General features: G+C 44.7%; 1 protein-coding gene across 3 annotated transcripts in view; it reads right to left on the bottom strand.

Annotated features, from left to right (window-relative positions):
* The window catches only part of PLPPR1 (phospholipid phosphatase related 1), a 215,700-nt gene extending 197,273 nt beyond the window's left edge, over window positions 1-18,427 (bottom strand). Inside the window, exon 1 of one of the 3 annotated variants that reach the window (XM_075067528.1) lies at window positions 18,339-18,427. The gene's annotated coding sequence lies outside the window, so the exon portion shown is untranslated. Of the gene's footprint in view, window positions 1-16,808; window positions 16,846-17,946; window positions 18,075-18,338 lie in introns of those variants that run through there. The other 2 variants (XM_075067527.1, XM_075067529.1) reach the window with 2 other exon arrangements.
* Between the last annotated feature and the right edge of the window lie 781 nt (window positions 18,428-19,208).

Raw genomic sequence — 19,208 nt, 5'->3', positions numbered from 1 at the left:
GCACAAAACTTCTAATAGGCCACTAGGGAATAATCTTCCCAGAGGGAAGTTTCTTCCTAACACCAACACACACACCCCCAATCAGTGAGGGATTGACTTATGCCCCAAAGCAGGAGAGTTTATAGCCCTTTCATTGCTGTCAATTTAAAATCTTTAAAAAAAAAAGTTTCCAGTCAAAACTATATCAAACAAAACACCCTAAAGAATTCTGTCAACACTACAGACCTTCCAACACATGGCAGCGCATTTGAAAACACTCTTATCCTGCTTTTTGGTGGCAGAGAATCTAATTTGGCTTTTATCATCTTTCAGTCAGGTCCTGAGATCAAAGATAAAGCCAGCTGAAATGAAGAGTAAGCTGACAAGAAAAAACAGACAAATACATGCTGACAGTCAGAACAAAATAACCAAAGCTTATAAATTCAGTACGAGGCGGGAGGGCCTCTTAAAAAGCCATTCACATTCTGTGGTGATGTGTACAACAAAAAGGCCTATGAATAAATACTAAGGGATGCACTCTGAGGGGTCCTTAGTGTAAACAAGATGAAAACATACACGGAAATTAAAAAGTGAAATATTTCAGCAATCCTTGTTCCAATCCAGCTCCACCGAACTCAATGGCAAAACACTCACTGACTTCAGTGGAGCAGGAGCAGGTTCTAAATTAATAATCATTTTCCTATGCAAGACAAAACTCATGGACAGTGAAAATAATCATGCCTGGTTGGTAGATTCCTTGCCAAACACCTGCACAAACTGAGTCAAAAGGGAGTTTTGCCATTAACTTCAAGGGGAGCTGGATCTGACAAATATTGTGCAACTATGAAAAAGATGCCACTGTAATAAAGAAAAAGCCTCCAAGCACAACTCCTCCAAATTATGGAAGAAACCATCTCAAAAGGCACAATGTGTTATCTGAAATACCAGCACTTTATGGCGATGCCTACATTTTTCAGTTTGTAATTTATTTTCTGTGTCTCTTTTTCATCTTTAGGACTTCACCGATGACCAAGGGTTAGTCAAGGGCCTCTATCAGTAGAGTGGAGATCTCCCTTTGACGTGACAAAAGGTATCTTTGAAAGAAATACAGCAACTGAGGGTCTGAGTTCCTCTTACCTCATTGCTCAGACTCAGTGAGCTAGCAGTTGAGGGAGGGGTGAACATTATTCACACTGGGTGAAATTCTCTCCTATGCAGAGAGGCAACACATGACCTATGCACTGGGAATTTGTTTTAGGTTTTTATTTTTCCTGGGAATTTATCGGTGTTTATTACTACAACAAAAACAGGTGGGAAAAACTATTCATTTTTCTCGGTAAATATCGGTTTATTTTGGTGAATGGAAGAACAGGGGGAAAGAAGTATACAGTAGGTTGAATTCTATTCATCAAAGCATTAATGGTTTGCTGCAGAACCAAAACAGAACTCAAAACATGCCACCTCTGAGTTTTAGAAAACAATAGATCTCTAATCCCCAAATAAAGGTTTTCATTTGAATAAACTGTTTGCTGATGCAGACTTAGAACAATAAGCCTATAAATATTTATATTTAATAATTGGACCACATCATTTGCAGCACATACACTCAACTTCATCCTTTTCTCCTGTTTTTGTTTTTTTTTAAACTTTCAAATACTCTTTGAGTTCTGAAACATATTCTGATTCAGGTTTTTGTTTAGTGTGTCAGATCTTTAAACCGTTATCCGCTAACAGCTTGAAATGTATATGTGGTGGGTGTGAGATTCATCAGTATGTTCAGACGTACACGCACTTCAGCGCTTGTGTGGAGGCCTGTTTGTTTATTGTGTGCATCTTTTAGACTAATACATAGCCTGACTTCAACAGGCAGCTTTGCAGATACACACAGAACAATGTATTGTCGTAATACATATATCTCATAGAATCATAGAATATTAGGGTTGGAAGGGATCTTAGGAGGTCATCTAGTCCAACCCCCTGTTCAAAGCAGGACGAAACCCCAGATTTTTACCCCAGTTCTCCAAATGGCCCCTAAAGGATTGAGCTCACAACCCTGGGTTCAGCAGCCCAATGCTCATGCCATGTATTGTATTTTCTTAATAAAACAAGTTATTTTTATATATTTGAATGATGCAAAAGTAGGGTGAAAATCAGGAAAAAAAACCTAATAATACTTTTTGTAAAACCCAGGATTTTTTCGGTAAAATTCAGTTTAAACTGAAAACAAAGGGGCTCACCTAACTGGGGGGAGTTGTTTTTCCCAGGGCTGTGAACTGCTTTGACTGCTTGGGGGAAAAAAACCTAAGAGAAAAGAAAAGTGCTGAAAAATTCGAGTGCTCATTCTGCCACTCCTCTGGGCAGAGATTCTGGAGAACTGGCTCTGCTTCCCCTCAGACTTAAAGAGCTCTACATAGCTCCAAAGCGTGTCTTTCACCAGCAGAAGCCAGCCCAATAAAAGGTATTACCTCACCCACCTAGTCTCTCCTCTCCCCTCAGTTCAGCAGCAGAGAGCTCCCCATAAGAAAACTGCTGGAAGCTTTGAACCAGATCAAAAGCAAACCATTTTAGAAAGCCAGTTCCAGGCTGTCAGTAAGAAGGCGGAAGCTCTGTTGCTCGAGTTCCCCACAGTAGCTCCTCGGTTGCTGGATCCTGCTATTACCACCAGGTGTCTCTTTACTAACTCCTGTGCCTAGTCCAGATTGATTTTTCTACCTCCTTGAGCAAATGTTTGCAGAATCAGGCCCCCAGGGCACATTAACAATAAATTAAAAAAAAAGAAATAGGCAAGACTGGCAAGAGATCAAATGAATTAAAAAAAACTAATGAAACAGGGAATGTGGGCTGGTCAGCATTTATAACAATCAGAGAACCAAATCAGATCTACAAACCTTACGAATCTTCCAAATTCCAGTGGGGAGCAAATGGATGGATCTTGGGGAAAATAAAATCCCTGGTCTGCTGGGTCTGAATGTTAAGGATAATCCTGGAGAGTACATGTTGTAAGTAGGGGTTTGTGAAAAAGAAGAAACTGAAAAGGTGAGAGTGGGGCAGGAAAATCATGCGATTTTTTTTCTTTGAAATAAAAATACAGGGACAACATTAATTATTTTCCTGATTGAACCCTGCAACTCAGCAAAGATGGAAAATGTCACACGCAGCTGAGCAGAATGTATTTGACAGAGGGGATTCCATGCATTTTCATATCTGGCCAAGCCCTGGGAGATAAACAAAGCTGGTTTGTTCTCGCATGAGTTCTTCACGCTTCTGAAGATTATTGATGAGAAAGAAGACTACTGAACACAGCAAGCTAGAGTGTCCTTTTAGCTCATCCTGTATTAGGGACAGTGTGTCCCTGCCCTGTGACAGGGCAGGCCTGGTGAGGGATGAAGCAGATTCCAAAAACCCCACAGAAAGAAGATGAGCAGGTTGCATCATCCTGAAGGCCAGGCTGGAGCAGCACCAGAGTCATGGCTTCCTGTCATCCCTTCTATCACCCCCAAATCCTGAGCAGCCATGCAAGGCCCAGTCATAATCCCTCTTTCCAGATATTTAAATAGCCCTCATCACCACAGAGCTCAGTGTCTTGGCCCACATCCTGAAACTGAACCACTGTGGAAGGTGAACCTGACCAGTGTTTTTCTCCTGTAGCTCGAGGCATGCTCTGCTTACGACCTACATTGTTCTGTTTTCTCTTCTCTAATTAATATACAATTTACTGTCCCTAACTCATTTGCCTGCCCTTCCACACACAGTCCACAGACTTCATTCCGTCTTTCTTGTTTCTCTATCATAACAGGGATCTCTGTTTCTCCTGTTTCTATTACTTGTGCCAACTAATGTCCTACGACGAAGACAACAAGACAGTTAATTCTACTAGCAATAAGTACATTGTATTCTACCATGCAACGGGTAACTGTTCCTCTTTAGAATAGAAAGCTGAGGGGATGGCAGCTTTTAAACGATAGTTTTGCATTATTTCACAATACGCTAAAATTTTAAATAGCATGTTGTATGAAACAACTGCAAGTAGCATGCCTGTTCTCTACCAGCTCCAGAGAGAAATTCAACACTAGGTCTAAGCTAAGAGGGTTTAAATGGCATTTAAAAAGGTACATAGCCCTTCTGCTAGACCTCTGCGCGGAGATGAAATCCACCTATCAGACTTAAATGGGATTTAAAAGGTAGATATGCCCAGGGGTAAGTTCATAATTTAATATTAAATGCATCTCTGCCCATATAATTATTCAGCTTCTTAGACAAGTTCCACTCCCAAAGAGATCATATTTTTATTGCTGATGATGTTGTTCACCACTGTCTACAGTCTTTAGAACTGAGTAAGGAATAATTTATCCAGTAACCAAGTTTTGTTGACCTCGCTGATGCACAAGCATGTGTTGGATATTTGAAGCCATCTTGCTGAGTTATATGCTCAAGAATCCAATGATCAGATTAAGTCATCTTTAAGGATGCTGAGATACATCCATCAGAGTGAACCCAGTGGCAGAAGCAGACTCAGTTATATAACCAGAGGGGGGCGGGAGAGGAGACTTTTTAAGATAAATGAAACTTGATTATTATAAAGGGACGGGAAACATTAATAACATAAGAAAACATCAGTTATCTAAGGGTATAACTTCACTACCAGCCAGATCAGCGAGCAGCAATCGATCCAGTGGGGACTAATTTATCGCGTCTAATCTAGATGCGATAAATCGATCTCTGAGTGCTCACCCGTCGACTCCTGTACTCCGGTTCAGCGAGAGGTGCAGGCAGAGTTGACGGGAGAGCGGCAGCAGTCGACTCACTAGGTCTAAGTACGTCGACTTCAGCTACGTTATTCACGTAGCAGAAGTTGCGTAATTTAGATCGATCCCCTCTCCCCCCAGTGTAGACCAGGCCTTAGAAAAACTTCCTCACAGCCAGGGTGGTTAAGCACTGGAATAAATTGCCTAGGGACGTTGTGGAATCTCCATCACTGGAGGTTTTAAGAGCAGGTTAGACAAATACCTGCGAGGGATGGTCTAGATCAGTGGTTCTCAAACGTAAGCAACCCGAGGACCCCCACTGTGATTTAAAAACTTGAGGGGACCCCCCCACCAATCTCCCCACTCAGCCCTTGCCCCACCACCTTCCCCAAGGCCATACCCTTGCCCCTCCCGTTCTTTGAGGCCCCGTCCCCTGCTCACTCCATCTACTCTCCCCACGCTCAGTCGCTTTCATCAGGCTGTGGCAGAGGGTTGGGGTGCAAGAAGGAGTGAGGGGTGTGGGCTCTGGGAGGGAGTTTGGGTACAGGACAGGGTGAAGGGTGCAAGCTCCGGGAGGGAGGGAGTTTGGGTGCACATCCCTCTGGCAGTGGCTGCTAGGCGGAGGTGGAGGGGCTGTTCCTGGCCAATGGGAGCTGTGGACTCAGCACTCAGGGCGGGGGCAGCATGCGGAGATCCCCTGCCCTCCCCCGGGGCCTCAGGGATGTGCCGGATGCTTCCACGAGCAGCGCGGAGCCAGAGCAGTAGGAAGCCTCCCTTCACCACTCTGCACCACCAGACTTTTACCGTGCAGGAGGAGCTGGGAGGGAGGGGGAGAAGTTGATCAGCAGGGCCCGTGGACCCCCTGGAGTACCCTCAGGGACCCCCAGAGGTCCACAGTCCCCAGTTTGAGAAACGTTGGTCTAGATCAGTGGTCCCCAACGTGGTGCCCGCAGGGGCATTTATTTGTGCCCGCCTAGTGCTCAGCAGGGGAAAGAAGCCGCCGCCCTAAGGTTGCCGGGGTCAGAGAACTCCAGGGCTGGGGGCGCCTGTCCTCTCTGTCCCCAGCAGGCGCGGGGCTGCATCTTCTCTCTGGCTTCTGAAGCCAGAGAGAAGCCACAGCCCCGCGCCTGCCAGGGACAGAGAACTCCAGGGCTGCGGGCGCCTGTCCTCTCTGTCCCCTGCAGGTGTGGGGCTGCAGCTTTTCTCTGGCTTCAAGAAGAGAAGCCGCGGCCCCCTGCCTGCCGGGCACAGAGAACTCCAGGGCTACAGACACCGGTGTTCTCTGTTCCCGGCAGGCGCGGGGCCCGCCTAGTGCCCAGCAGGGGAGAGATGCTAGGGGGCAGAGTATTCCAGGGTTGCAGGCTGCACAGCTTCTCTCAGGCTTCTCCTTGCACTGCCCAGAACTGCTGCCAAAAAAAGAAACCCCAACCAACCAACCAAAAAAACGCTCCACCTCTGCAGAATGGACCGAGTGCTGCGCGGTACTATGCTGACACAGGCACCTGCTTGCTCCACTGGTGCCTGGAGCCAGCCCTCTATGTGAGTATTCTTCCTGCACTGATATTGCTGTTTTCTTGTGCTTTGTAATTTATTATTTTTTTAACATTTTGCTCCAAAATGAGTGGTTAAAATAAGAGACAACGTACATATTACTTCAACCCAGAGTGGGAAGAATATTAAATATGATGTTTCTCGTATTATTTAATGTACAAATACAAAATAAGCCTTGAAAAATTGTTGGCGCCCGCCACACTCTTCTGAAAACATGAATGTGCTATTGGCCACAAAAAGGTTGGGGACCACTGGTCTAGATAATACTTAGTCCTGACTTGAGTGCAGGGAACTGGACTACGAGACCTCTTGAGGTCCCTTCCAGTCCTACAGTTCTATGATATTACTGAAACAAACACAGGCATGTTAAGCAAGGAAAGTTCTGAACAATGAACTCATTAAAAAAAAAGTAGACCTGTCCCACAGCAGGACCAGCATTGTTAAGCAGAAATGTTAATTAAAAACTAACAAGATGAGCTTTAAACATACACAACCAATTCTCAAAATATTTAACAAACAAAGCCCAAATTTAATCAAAAATACCATTAGTGACAAGTTGACAAAGCAAAGTCTAGCCTGGGATGCCAACAGTATAAAGCTCTCAATTTAGCAGCTGCATATCATCTTCACTCTATTTTACTATGAATTAAGCTTATTTATGCTCCTTCCTCGGCCATCAATATTACCCTGGAATTTCACAGCAACCCAAGGGACAGACATGGAACATAAAGACAAAGGCTCGTCTGTGGAAGATGGCAGCTTACCTGCATTCATGTGTTCAGATGCTGCCAGCATGACGGACTGACTCACCACTAAGTACGAATGTTTTCTAAGGCAGCTTGTCAGTTCATGCCCTCTTAGGTCGAACTCTGCTAACTAAGTTGAGGTATGTTGACATACATCTAGCCTTGGACAAAGGTAAATAATAGAAATCCCAAAGTCTGGTCTGAAAATATTCAGAATAAGATAAATTCCTTATGCCCTTATAAAGAAAACACACCATGTTTTGTGCTCATACCCTCCAGAAAATCATTTTGTCGAACCTGAAATGCAACACAAAAGCACTCGTCATTTGATAAATAATGAAGTAGGCAGTGTAATTAATTTTTCTGGATGTTCTGTAAGTGCTTACCAGCCTGCATGAGATTATTGAATGGGATCCTGCTACAAATGGGTTAGCTGACCCCATAATGGCTTTTTTCCACCCCTTCTTCTTAAAACACACTGTTCAATATTGCTTCCAAAAGGATAGGTTTTAGGCTGGGTGGGCTACTCTTAATTGCAGATCTTTATATACTGAAAAATGCAGATTTACAAGGCAGTTCATGCAAATCTATCAATGCTGGGAACACACCAGTAAGTCTATTTATATTTTCCTTGATCTAAACAATACACAGTAAAGCCTTTTGTCCATGGTTTGTGAACAAACATAGCACGAGCTATAGAGGGACAGTAATTCATAGATCCACTGATTCATTGATTCCAAAATCAGAAGGGACCACTGTGAGCCAGTTTGATGTAACACGTACTTGTGTTTGTCATTCTGGCATAGCTGACGTGCATTTTCAAGATTGTACCACGGGGCAAAATGAGCTCCAATGTTTCTAGGAACAACTGTGTTCCCTGCTAAAAATCTAACATTCCGTTCAAAAGCCTCCATGTAAAGCACAACAGCCTCGGCTCTACATTCTAGTCCCGTATGTAACAAGTTCTATGAACATGATACACAACCATTATAATCTTTTGGAGGGATTGCATTTGTCCATCAGCCATTTCCTACTCATTCAGCTGCTTCTCTGTTGATCCCCAAGTTGCCTGCTTCCCTTTCTGCTAAGAGAAGAAAATACAGCAGTAGGAGTTAGCAGTGCAACCTGGCTGGCCATAACAAATGGTTTTCATGAGTTCTATAGCACTACATTTTTACTAGACACGTGAGACCGCCTAGAAAGACCTGATCATGGGACTTCAACTAATGAACACAAATAGATACAAATCAAATAGTCGGGGTCATGGTACATCTTCTAGGGTCTTTTGTCTCTTCGTACAGTCTCAGGAACCCCAGATCAACTATTGCTCCAGAAATCAAAAAAAGTCAAGAGCACAACCTTCTCTTCTAACTTCAAGAGACAGGAGTGGCACACGGATTCTTTCCAAATGAAAAAGAAAAATCACAACAAAATAAAAGCACTTAATGCAGGAGAAATAGGTTTCAACGAGTCAAAATTAAGGCTAGTTGAAATTTTCTGTCGAGTTTTTTTTTAAAATGGAAAAATTCTATTTTGCTAAAATGAAAATTTTCACCAGAAAACCAATTCTCAGCTGAAAATTCAGTTTTGGGCAGTCAGAGGCTTAAAATCTTTTGGAGTTTCAGTTTTTGGTGGGCAGAAGGGGAACCACAAAAACCAACACCACCACCACCACCACCCAAGCGGATCTAGTTAAAATTGCCTTTGCCTTGCTGTGAATGAAGAACTAGTATGGGATCTTCCTCCAACTACTCCTCATACAAGATACCCTCCTGCAGCATGCTGAAACACTGTGAACTGACAGTATGTAACAAACATATTTCATACATCTAGGCCAGATGATGTAAGTTCTGTACAATTCACTTTCAGTATCCCTGAATTTAACTTAATGATAGATTGTGGGTGGGCTCAGGTGCTGTATTAGCTATGTGTATGATGTCTGTCCTATGCTGGGTTGGCAGGATAGATGCATGTGGCCTTAAACCATTTCTCAATAAAGAATGATCAAGTCTGAGTGGGACATCAGATCTCTCATTCGCTTTGTTTTCAACTGCCTGTGCCCTTATCTAACATTAGACATCAGAAGTTCTTCACATTATTTCTCAAATACATGGGTCACTGGCTTCATGTATTGTGTGGGCATGAGAGCGGAAGCAGATATACTGAATTTGGCAACCTTATATGCGTGATGACCTATCTTTAGTCACTGCTGTGACAACACTCGTGATGACTCCCTGACACTGAATCTTTCGGAGGTGTCACAGTTGCCACATGTGTGCAGTCCCCAACCCACAATCTACTGCGAATGCTGGCGGTACCGTGGAATCCTGCTATGAGCTCCTTCACTTCTGGAGCTTGGTCCTTAACACACCGTATGACACTGCAGCCATAAAGCTGAAACAGATGCAGGTGATATCTCACCAAATCTTACTCAAAGTGGCTGTGGCAAATAGTCTCAAGGCACACAGTAGGGCACATACAGGCTACAGCCCTTTTGTTCGCCTTAGCTCAGGCATCAGGAAGCTATGGCTTTCCTGAATTGTGCTTTTAGTCTGTTGATCTCTGAAGAGATGTTGATATTCATGAAAACCGATTAAGGGCATGTAAACTGTACATTGGCACAACTCCTCGTGCCTCTTTAAATAAAATTAAATGCATGCTCAAGATGCCAGAAGTGTAGTGATGCAACATTGTGAAACTTCAGCAGTCAGTGGCTTACGCTTCCACAGAGGAGACCTGTACTTCCCTAGAGTAAAAACAGTGCCAGAATGATACCGTTGGACACTGGTGTCTTTTGACCCAGAAGCCCAAGTACAATATGAACAGCAGCAGTAAATAATTCCCCACCCTGTCCAGCTCTGTCTCAGCCTGGACCTTGAAAAGGCAGCTCTGAGGATGAAAGGCTGCACAGATCATAGATTCCAAGATGAGACGGGATCATCTAGTTTGACGTCCTGCATAGCACAGGGCATTGAACTTCCCCAAAATAATTCCTTTAGGAAAAAACATCCAATCTTGATTTAAAAATTGACAGTGATCAACCTCATGCAACACCAGCCCTTGTCTTCTCTGCATTGAAAGGTACCAACTAATGGCAGGTTTTATGATGCAGATATAAGTTTACTAGCAACTGAAACCATCAACTCATACTGTCAGGGTGACCCAACACCAATTAGATGTTCACTTGCAGTTCTTGGCAACCTGGTCCACATTCCAACTGGTGACCCAGAGTAGAAAGACTCTGTAGCTTATTAAAAATCTCGATCTGTCTTAGAAATCCCGTGCGGCACATTAGGAAGATGTGCAATTGGCCTCGTTCAAAATGTGCACATATATTTCCTGCTCTGCCTGCAGAATTCTGAGCACTTAAATTGAAAAAAGAAATACAGCAGGGAGGAATTAATCAGTGGTAAAATGCCCAGAAATGCCAACAGATGTGATTCTTATAATGAAGCAAATGGCACTGGTTTTGCTTTGCATTTTGGTGATCTTCCTAGAGTGACTGAATTTTTCACACTTTCCTCTATTATGCTGACACTTTTGGTTGTTGAAGCTGGCATCGTATTTTATGAGTGGGCACGAGGCCAGTTTAACAGGTAGGAATGAGCAGAAGCATGCCAGAGAACCAGCATTAGGTTTCATCTGTCTGCGACCAGATTCCTGCAGGAGAATATCAACAGCTTCTCAAACTGTTTTTGTGCAGATATGCTATTTCTGCTCCAGGTCAATTCTGGATTACACTTAAAAATGGCAAACACGTCTTGCCCCACTGAATCTGACTGGTGGTTTGCAGGGAAGAAAAGATGTATTGTGTTATGATAAGTCTCCATTCCTCTACTTCTCCTCTTCTTCCCCTTAAACAGCTCTCCATCGGAGTCCCCAGAAATCCTGGCATACATAATTTCATAAAACCCAGCCAAGTTTCCTACTCCTTAGCCAACTACAAAAGAGAGAGTTATAATTTCCCTTTGGTTTAAACTTTGCAGGAGGCCCATGTACAATGAATGCAGAAGAGGGTCTCAACAAGTAGAAAAATCAGTTACTGTACAAGATATAAAATGCAAACAGAAAAGCAATTACTGAACAAACAGAATAAATTATTGTACTTGTGGAAAACAAATGTACTTCATCTTGTTTTCTGTGACTGTTACAAATGTGGGTGACAGAAGCATGCAGTGGAATGTGAATGTGATGCAATTTCCTTAAACAGTTTGGTGCATTTCCGTCAGATTTGGTTTTATTTATCTGAGGGTTGCTGGACCAGAATTCTGACCTTATTTAGCTCACTGGTGTTTCACAGTGATAATTAAAAAAATAGAGAAAGAAACACCTTTGAATTGGAATTGCAGTGAAGTTACTGAACATGGCTCCACTTAGACAAGCTGCTCTGGGTGGGCAGAATCCTAGGCCCATGCAGAGTCCCTTTGACTTCACTGGGGCTTCAAGCTGGCATAAACATTTGCTCACATGGAATCACTTGCAGGAACCATCATGGATGAAATTCAGCCCAGCACAGAGTCTAGCACAAGGCTTACGTATCACCTAAGCCTCGCTCAAAATAGGGTGAGATGGGACTGAAATGGCACATGGACCTCACAATGAGTCTAATCCCTTATGCTTTTTTTTCAAATGATCACATTCTTCGAAAGCAAAGATAGTAAACTAGGAGTCAGTGTACTGCACCTTGGGCTCCTTGTGTTTGTCATTAGGAATTTGGCAAACTGTATCTTTGCCAATAATAATAGGTGCCACTAATATTTCTTCTCCGTGGGAGATCTTTCTGAGCAAGGCCTGCAGAAATTGGCCCTCATATGTTTTCTTTGCTTGTGACATCATTGCAAAGAGGAAACAAAGATTGAAAGAGATGTCTTAAGTTTGAGGGGTTATTCAAACAACTGGTTTGAAAGAATGTCGGAAGAACAGCAATTTAGCCACCCTGCCTGCTGTAAGTAAAAGTGACATCTAAAAACAAACAGAAACCTTTCCTTCAGTCCACAGAAATCATCGTTAACTTTTATCAGAAATATAGAAAGAGACATAAACCTTGCAGATAGAATTCTATTTGTTAGCACTGGTGTGAACGGCAAGGTCTTGCATTTATTCCATTTCTTGGGCCCCTAGAGAGGGTGCGTTAGATAGATGATTAGTACCTTTGTGCATGGGGGTCTGCCTGGAAGCTACTTTTAGGGTTGACTAGGAGATGAGAATAATGATGGAGCATTAAGCTTGTGAGATAACTGATCAAACCTCTGTCTATTACATTTTGTTACATTACTCTCCCCTTTCCAGCTAATTATATCTTCAATCACTTCTTCTGTATTATTTTTTAATGTAATCCGAAAGATCTCAGCTGTACATGACAAAGCAGAAACTATAATAAGATGCCCTACATATTGCACTAGCAAAGCTCCATACTTTTTAATATAAATATGCCTATTGCCATAAGCCCCATCTGAATAAAGAAAATGACCTTCTCTCTTGGGGGAAGCACTGGAAGATGGGATAAATATAAGGCATGTATTTATGAAAAATAAAAGCACATACACATTTGAGAATATCACAAAGAACCCGAGTGTTTTTCCCCCCAATGGATGTGCGTCACTGCACTTCATTATCACAGATGTCTGGGGAAGCCACAAGCAAAACGTTCAATCTTGCATTTTCACGGAGACATATGTAGCCTATATCTTTATGCTGGATAGGAGGAGACACCAAGGAATGAGCCAATTAAAACAGGGAGTTATTCCAGTTTACACAGAGGCTGTTTTGCATCACTCTACCAATGGAAAACAGCCTTAGGATACGCATTTTAAGCATTCCAAAAGGGAATCAATAGATGAATATTTGAGGGAAAGGTACCTAATAAATGATAAGCAACCCAAACAATCCTTCAGAGAAACAAGCGATGGAGGGCCAAGTCTTTTAAGCCTTACTCACATGAATTAACATCCTTCTGGTGTGAATAGAGATCATTCATGGGAATAAGAGTTGTAGGATCAAAACATATAGCTGAAAACTTTCACACACACAAACAAATATATAAAATCTTCAGAACTAGTACAGCTGTAGTTTCAGCAATGTTCCGAAGGCAAGATCTTGGAGGGGGACACAGCGTGTGTTTATGATAAATGCCATTGCGTTCCCAGGGCTAATCAAAGACAATGAACATCCTGTATAAAACATGTAACGACATATATGTGCAGAATATATAAACAAGCTGTTGCACCAGTTCACACTGAGGGAATAATACATGCAATATTAAAAAAATGCAAGAAAATCCTCCCCAAATGGATAGGCATAAAAAGATATTGAAATCAAAGGGAGTTTTGGACATGCAAAGAATGCAGGAGTGAGTCCACAAGTATTGTACAGTGTTCATACCCAGATTCTACAGTCCTTGCACAGAAAAACACTTCTATTAGAGAGTCAATGGAAGCTTTGCCTATGCCTCGACTTCAATATTGGGTTTACAGAACACAGGATGTAGACAGATAGACAGACAGACAGGTCCTGCAAGTACCTGAACACCCTGTTTCCATTGAATTCTACGAGACTTGAAGGACCTCACAGAATTAAAATCACTATGAGATACAATGGGCCAAATTCTATAGGGAGCTAAGCAGGGGTCTCCCATCAAAGTAAATGGGACAAATCTTGGACTCATTCCTCATTGAATCACATGGGACTTTTACCTGAATAAAAACTGAGCAAGAGGACTTCAAGATTTGACCCAAGGGAAGTTGAATGTCCTCTCACCTTTTAGGAAATGACCACCTTGTCCTTACACTACACAACACCACTGGCTTCATTAGGTTCGCATGATTATAAATGAGAACAGAATTTATTTTCTTCAGAGTTACTCTTAACATAACCCAGAAGAGGAAGCTCAAGTGCTTTATAATGTCACCAGAATCTCAGAATTTTTTCTTGTTTTACTGCTGTTATTCTCAAAAAAAATGTATGGTCCTTAGGGGAAAAAATAAGTATAATCTTGCTGGTATTTCCCTTGAAAAACATTCTTTCACAGAAAAAGCCATGTGGACTCTCTATCCTCCTCTGCTGGATTTTGAAAGGTATTTGCTTCCCTTCCCTTCCCTTCCCTCTCTTCCGTCCCACAAACTTTCTTTCAGTAGAAAATGAAATTAGAACTGATCTCCAAATTTAATAAACTAAAGATTCTATTCAGATGGTGAAGTAGGAGATGCTGAGTTTTTAAATGCACATTTTATAAAGCAATTCTCACCATTACTAATGTGGTTTCTGAATACTTTCTGTTCATTCATGGGTGAAAATACAGCACGAATGTTTGAAAACAAAAATTAACTATATGCAATTGATTAATTTTGGCACATTACTTTGAGTCCGATTCTACAGTTCTGTGCAAGAGGATCCTTACATCTCACAGAGCCCCATTAGGGTCAATGGACTCAATCTGAGGATCCAATTCTGTGGGAAGAGTGCAAGAGTGGGCCCATAGCGTGCTATATAATTGCTAAATGTTATGATTGTTATTGCTGTTTTATTAGTTACACAAGAAAACTCATGAAAACCAGACTTTTGTAACTGGGAAATCTCTAACAAGGGGAATACCGAAACTAAAAAAAAAAAATTCTATTTGATTCTGTAACATCACTGCTCGTTGTTATGGAAGTGCTTCAGATTTCACAAAATCCCACATCCAGACTCTTGCTGCTGGATGAAGTAGGAAGGAGAGAAAAAAGGGCCGCGAGACAAATTAAAAAAAAATAAAAAATCATAGAATATCAGGGTTGGAAGAGACCTCAGGAGGTCATCTAGTCCAACCCCCAGATTTTTACCACAGTTCCCCAAATGTCCCCCTTGACGATTGAACTCACAACCCTGGGCTTAGCAGGCCAATGCTCAAACCACTGAGCTATCCCTCCCTCTAACAAAGAAAATTAGGGAATAATACATGAAAAGCTAATAGAGTTATGGTGTAATTAAATGTATTTTCAAACCCCTCCTCCTCTTAGCACGGAAATTCCTCTTTGACTGATCTCCCGACTCATTTCTAAATATTTCCTAACTGGCTTCGTATCTGACCAGATGATAGTCACAAATGCTCCAAGTTCAGTTAATGTGTCCTGGCTGAATGTAGTTCCCTACCAGCTGCTCTTTCCTCTTAGACCTTCTCTCTGCTGGGAAACAGTGCCATGTTAGAAAGTGCGCTCACAAAGACATTTCAACAAGCATGATATTCAGTACAATTTTGCCCAGAGAGTCAGCACATTTTTAAACACCAATGTCCATGTCCGCGCTGAGGGCGAAATTGTGTTGAATGTCTTTCTAGCTAAAACGGGTTGGCTAACATGCTTTCTTATACCATGCTTTCTCCCAGTATAGACATCAGATCATCAGCTGCTGTAAAGTCATTGGCACTAGGAGAGTTTACAGCAGCTGAGTTCTGGACTTTGCTAGCCCAGAACTCAAATTCAGATCCCCCTGCTATACAGTTAATTCATACTTTTCTACGTTCATGCACTCTAAAAGCACCTGGGGCTTCTCGACAGTCACCTTTTGCCTTTACAGACATGGAAAGAAATACAACAAAGACATTAAGTTATTAAAAAGAGATAGGAAACTTCATAGTAATATTTTCAGGCTAGATTGGGCCTTTAAAGTCAGTTGTGAGCCAAGGGCAGGAGTGCGGAGAAGGAACTGTACTCAGGAATAATTCCTCCAGAGCTCCTCTTTCCCAGTGCAGGGAACGGAGTATGCTGCATCAGACCTTTACAGAAGATAGCACACTTCCACCCCGTTTCTGCCTAGACAGCAGTGCTGGACAGCATGTCAGGCAGAGCCATGTGCAGTTTGTCTGTCCAATGCAACCTTCCCCAAGATCTGCACCGGGACCCCATACTCTGCTGTGTGGGACCAGGGCACAATTATGTCCACCATAAGTATTTCTAAAGCACCCATCCAGTGGGACTTGCACACCATTCCCTAAAATTAGAAGGAAATAAGTTCCCTCAAGGAGGAGAGGTGAAAAAAATCCCATCTGTCCCCACACAGAGTGAAGGTTTTTACAATATCCAGGGCCCAGTTCTGCATTCCCTGCACATTAAAGCCAATGAGAGTTTTAGCCATGCAAGAGATGCAGGATCCATTGTGACACGTGGAGTGAACGTTAAACATGGGATTTAAGATGGTGGGGGGTCTCTGTTTTGATATTTATTTTGAGGATTTGCATTATCCATTATATACTGCCTCAACGTGTGGTAAGTTCCAACATGCGAAACAGACATATATGTTCCAAGGGAACAACCTGGGAAGAAACGGGCTGGTAAAACACAGGAATAGAAACACGGTATCCACTGCTCACAGGCACCCCCCTTCCTCTCTGTGAGTCATTGATGTGAATCCCAAATCCACTCCTTCTCTTCTGAAGAAGGTAACCCACTTCTTTTCCTTCCACTGCAGGAGCTGGGTAGTTTCTTCCCATCATCAGAAGTATTCCCTTCACACATTGTCCCATTTAAAAGAGAGATTGGGCCAGATTCTCAGCAGATGGAATAGTTCCAGTCAAGTCAGTGGCGTGACATCCATTCACACCAGTTGAGGATCTGGCTTAAGGCATTGAAACCTTTTCTAGTGACAGGGCACTATCATGGTTGCCGAGGAGGAAAACATCTTGGGGATCATCTCTACAAATACAGGTATTTACGTTCCGTAAGCCCCACTCCCTTATCAAAATGTGTTGTCTTCACAGGCACCTTAAAGATATGGAGGAAATATTTATCAGCTCGCTTTTTCTATTGATACTCACAGAAGTAGAAGGCGAAGATAACGAAAACGACAGCCCGGTCCTCAGTAAAGTGGGGAAAGTGTCCCAGTATATGTCACACTCTCACGCATCCCCTTCCATCGTAATAAAGACACATCTAGCACCAGCTCATTTTGCCTCTAGGAGAGATTCCAGCTCCTTTCATCTCCTGGAGTTGATTTCAACATGTCTCTCAATAACTCATCATTCATGCCCATTAGTGACCCAAGCGTCACCTCGGCTGTTTGTGGTACATGCACAGAAAGAGCAACCATCAAAACAATGACACCCCTTCTCCCACCCCCCCTGCTCCCCAGCCCTTCTGTTGAATACAACACACAGGTCACTTTTTAATCTGCTGGTGAGGCGTAGGATGGAGTCCCTGGGGCTGTGACGGAGCAGCAGGGAGTGGAGTGTCATGTCCCAGCTGCATATGTGAATCCCCTCATCCCATCAAAATACAGCCCAATGTCTACTTGAGAAAGCAATCCACCCACACAGATCTTAACACGGAGAGACAGAGAACCACATGTATCAGCAGCACGGGGCTGCAAACATATATACACAGAGAAACAACCGACACATAAACACACAAAGAAATACACAAATACACACATGCATCTAGCCTGTCTCACTGCTTGTGTCACTCCCATTATACACCCCACACGCCCAAAAATCACACACACACACATACAGTAACACAGACACATACACACACACACAGAGTGAGGCACACAAAGAAATATACATGCAAAGGCAACCAAGATACACCCCCACCCCCAAACACAGCCACATACAGAGAACTAGACATGGCAAATATTTACATGCTTGCAGCTCTAAACTCCCATATCCCCACCCACACAAACAAACCCTTCTGTGTCCTTCCACAGCCAGTCTCAGAATCACCCCAGACCAAGTCACCGGGCCCCCTTTGTCCACACATGAAAGGGAATAAAATATTAAAAGTTTGCTGTTGGGAAAGCATGCGGGGGCTGCACCCTGTCAGCTGAGGAATTAAAGGAACACCCCCCACACACACATCCTTCCCCCAAATCTGCCTCCAGACACCTCCTCCTCCAGCCAGTGCATCCCAGCGGCCCCCTGGCAGCCCTGCAAAAGGAGCCAGCAGCCCCTGACTCACCTCCCGTGCAGCCTCCCCCCGGTCTCTGTCCAGCTAGGAGTAGCGATATCCCGGCAGCCTGCTGCCCGCAGCCCCGCTCCCCAGCCCAGGCATGGTGACTGCCGGGCGCCTGGGCGTGCCGGCCCGCTCGGCTGGCTGGGGGTGGGGGGCGCTGCTGGGGCGATTCCTCCCGCTCCCTCGCCCTGCCGCTGCCGCTGCCCACGGGCCGGCTCCTCTGGTTGCTTCACACAAGGACCAGCCAGCCGGGCAGCAGCGCGCAGGCGCAGGGGAAAGTTCCCGGGGCTCCCCTGAGCGGAGAGCCGGGGGGTGGCGCCCTCCAGAGCCCCCTCCAGCCCCGAGCACCGCGCTGGGGGCCAGGACGGAGCCCGCCCGGCGTCCGCGTTCCCTCTCACCTGCCTCCGGCACCTTCCCTGTGCCTCGCAGGCAGCCAAGGAGCAGTGCGGGGAAACCCCTCCCTGCTTCTTCCCGCTGCAAACTCTCCGGCCCCGCTCGCACAGCCCGGTGCCCAGCCAGGGGCTGCAGCAGCGGCGCCCGTCCTGCTCCCTCTGCCCGTTTCTTTGGGGGGTGCAAGGGCCTTGGCCGGGCTTAATTTGTAATGAAAGAGGCGCAGAGGCTCAAGCAATTTCTTTTTATTTTCATAACTGGCCTGGCAAGCCTAGAGGTGCCAGGGCTCTGAACCACCAGGCCCAGAGTTGCCAGGGCTCTGAACCACCAGGCCCAGGGTGCCGGGGCTCTGAACCACCAGACCCAGGGTGCCGGGGCTCTGAACCGCCAGACCCAGGGTGCAGGGGCTAGGAACGGCCAAGCCCAGAGGTGCCAGGGCTCTGAACGGCCAAGCCTAGAGGTGCCGGGGCTCTGAACCGCCAGGCCCAGGGTGCCAGGGCTCTGACCCGCCAGGCCCAGGGTGCCGGGGCTCTGAACCGCCAGGCCCAGGGTGCCAGGGCTCTGAACCGCCAGGCCCAGGGTGCCGGGGCTCTGAACCGCCAGGCCCAGGGTGTTTGGGCTCTGAACCGCCAGGCCCAGGGTGTTTGGGCTCTGAACCGCCAGGCCCAGGGTGCCGGGGCTAGGAACGGCCAAGCCCAGAGGTGCCAGGGCTCTGAACCGCCTGGCCCAGGGTGCCGGGGCTCTGAACCACCTGGCCCAGGGTGCTGGGGCTCTGAACTGCCAGACCCAGGGTGCCGGGGCTAGGAACGGCCAAGCCCAGGGTGCCGGGGCTCTGAACCGCCAGACCCAGGGTGCCAGGGCTCTGAACCGCCAGACCC

This window comes from Chelonoidis abingdonii, chromosome 6 (genome assembly GCF_003597395.2).
Source record: "Chelonoidis abingdonii isolate Lonesome George chromosome 6, CheloAbing_2.0, whole genome shotgun sequence".
NCBI lineage: Eukaryota > Metazoa > Chordata > Testudines > Testudinidae > Chelonoidis > Chelonoidis abingdonii.
The sequence above is the reverse complement of the archived record's forward strand: the minus strand, read 5'-3'. Positions and strand labels throughout refer to the sequence as shown.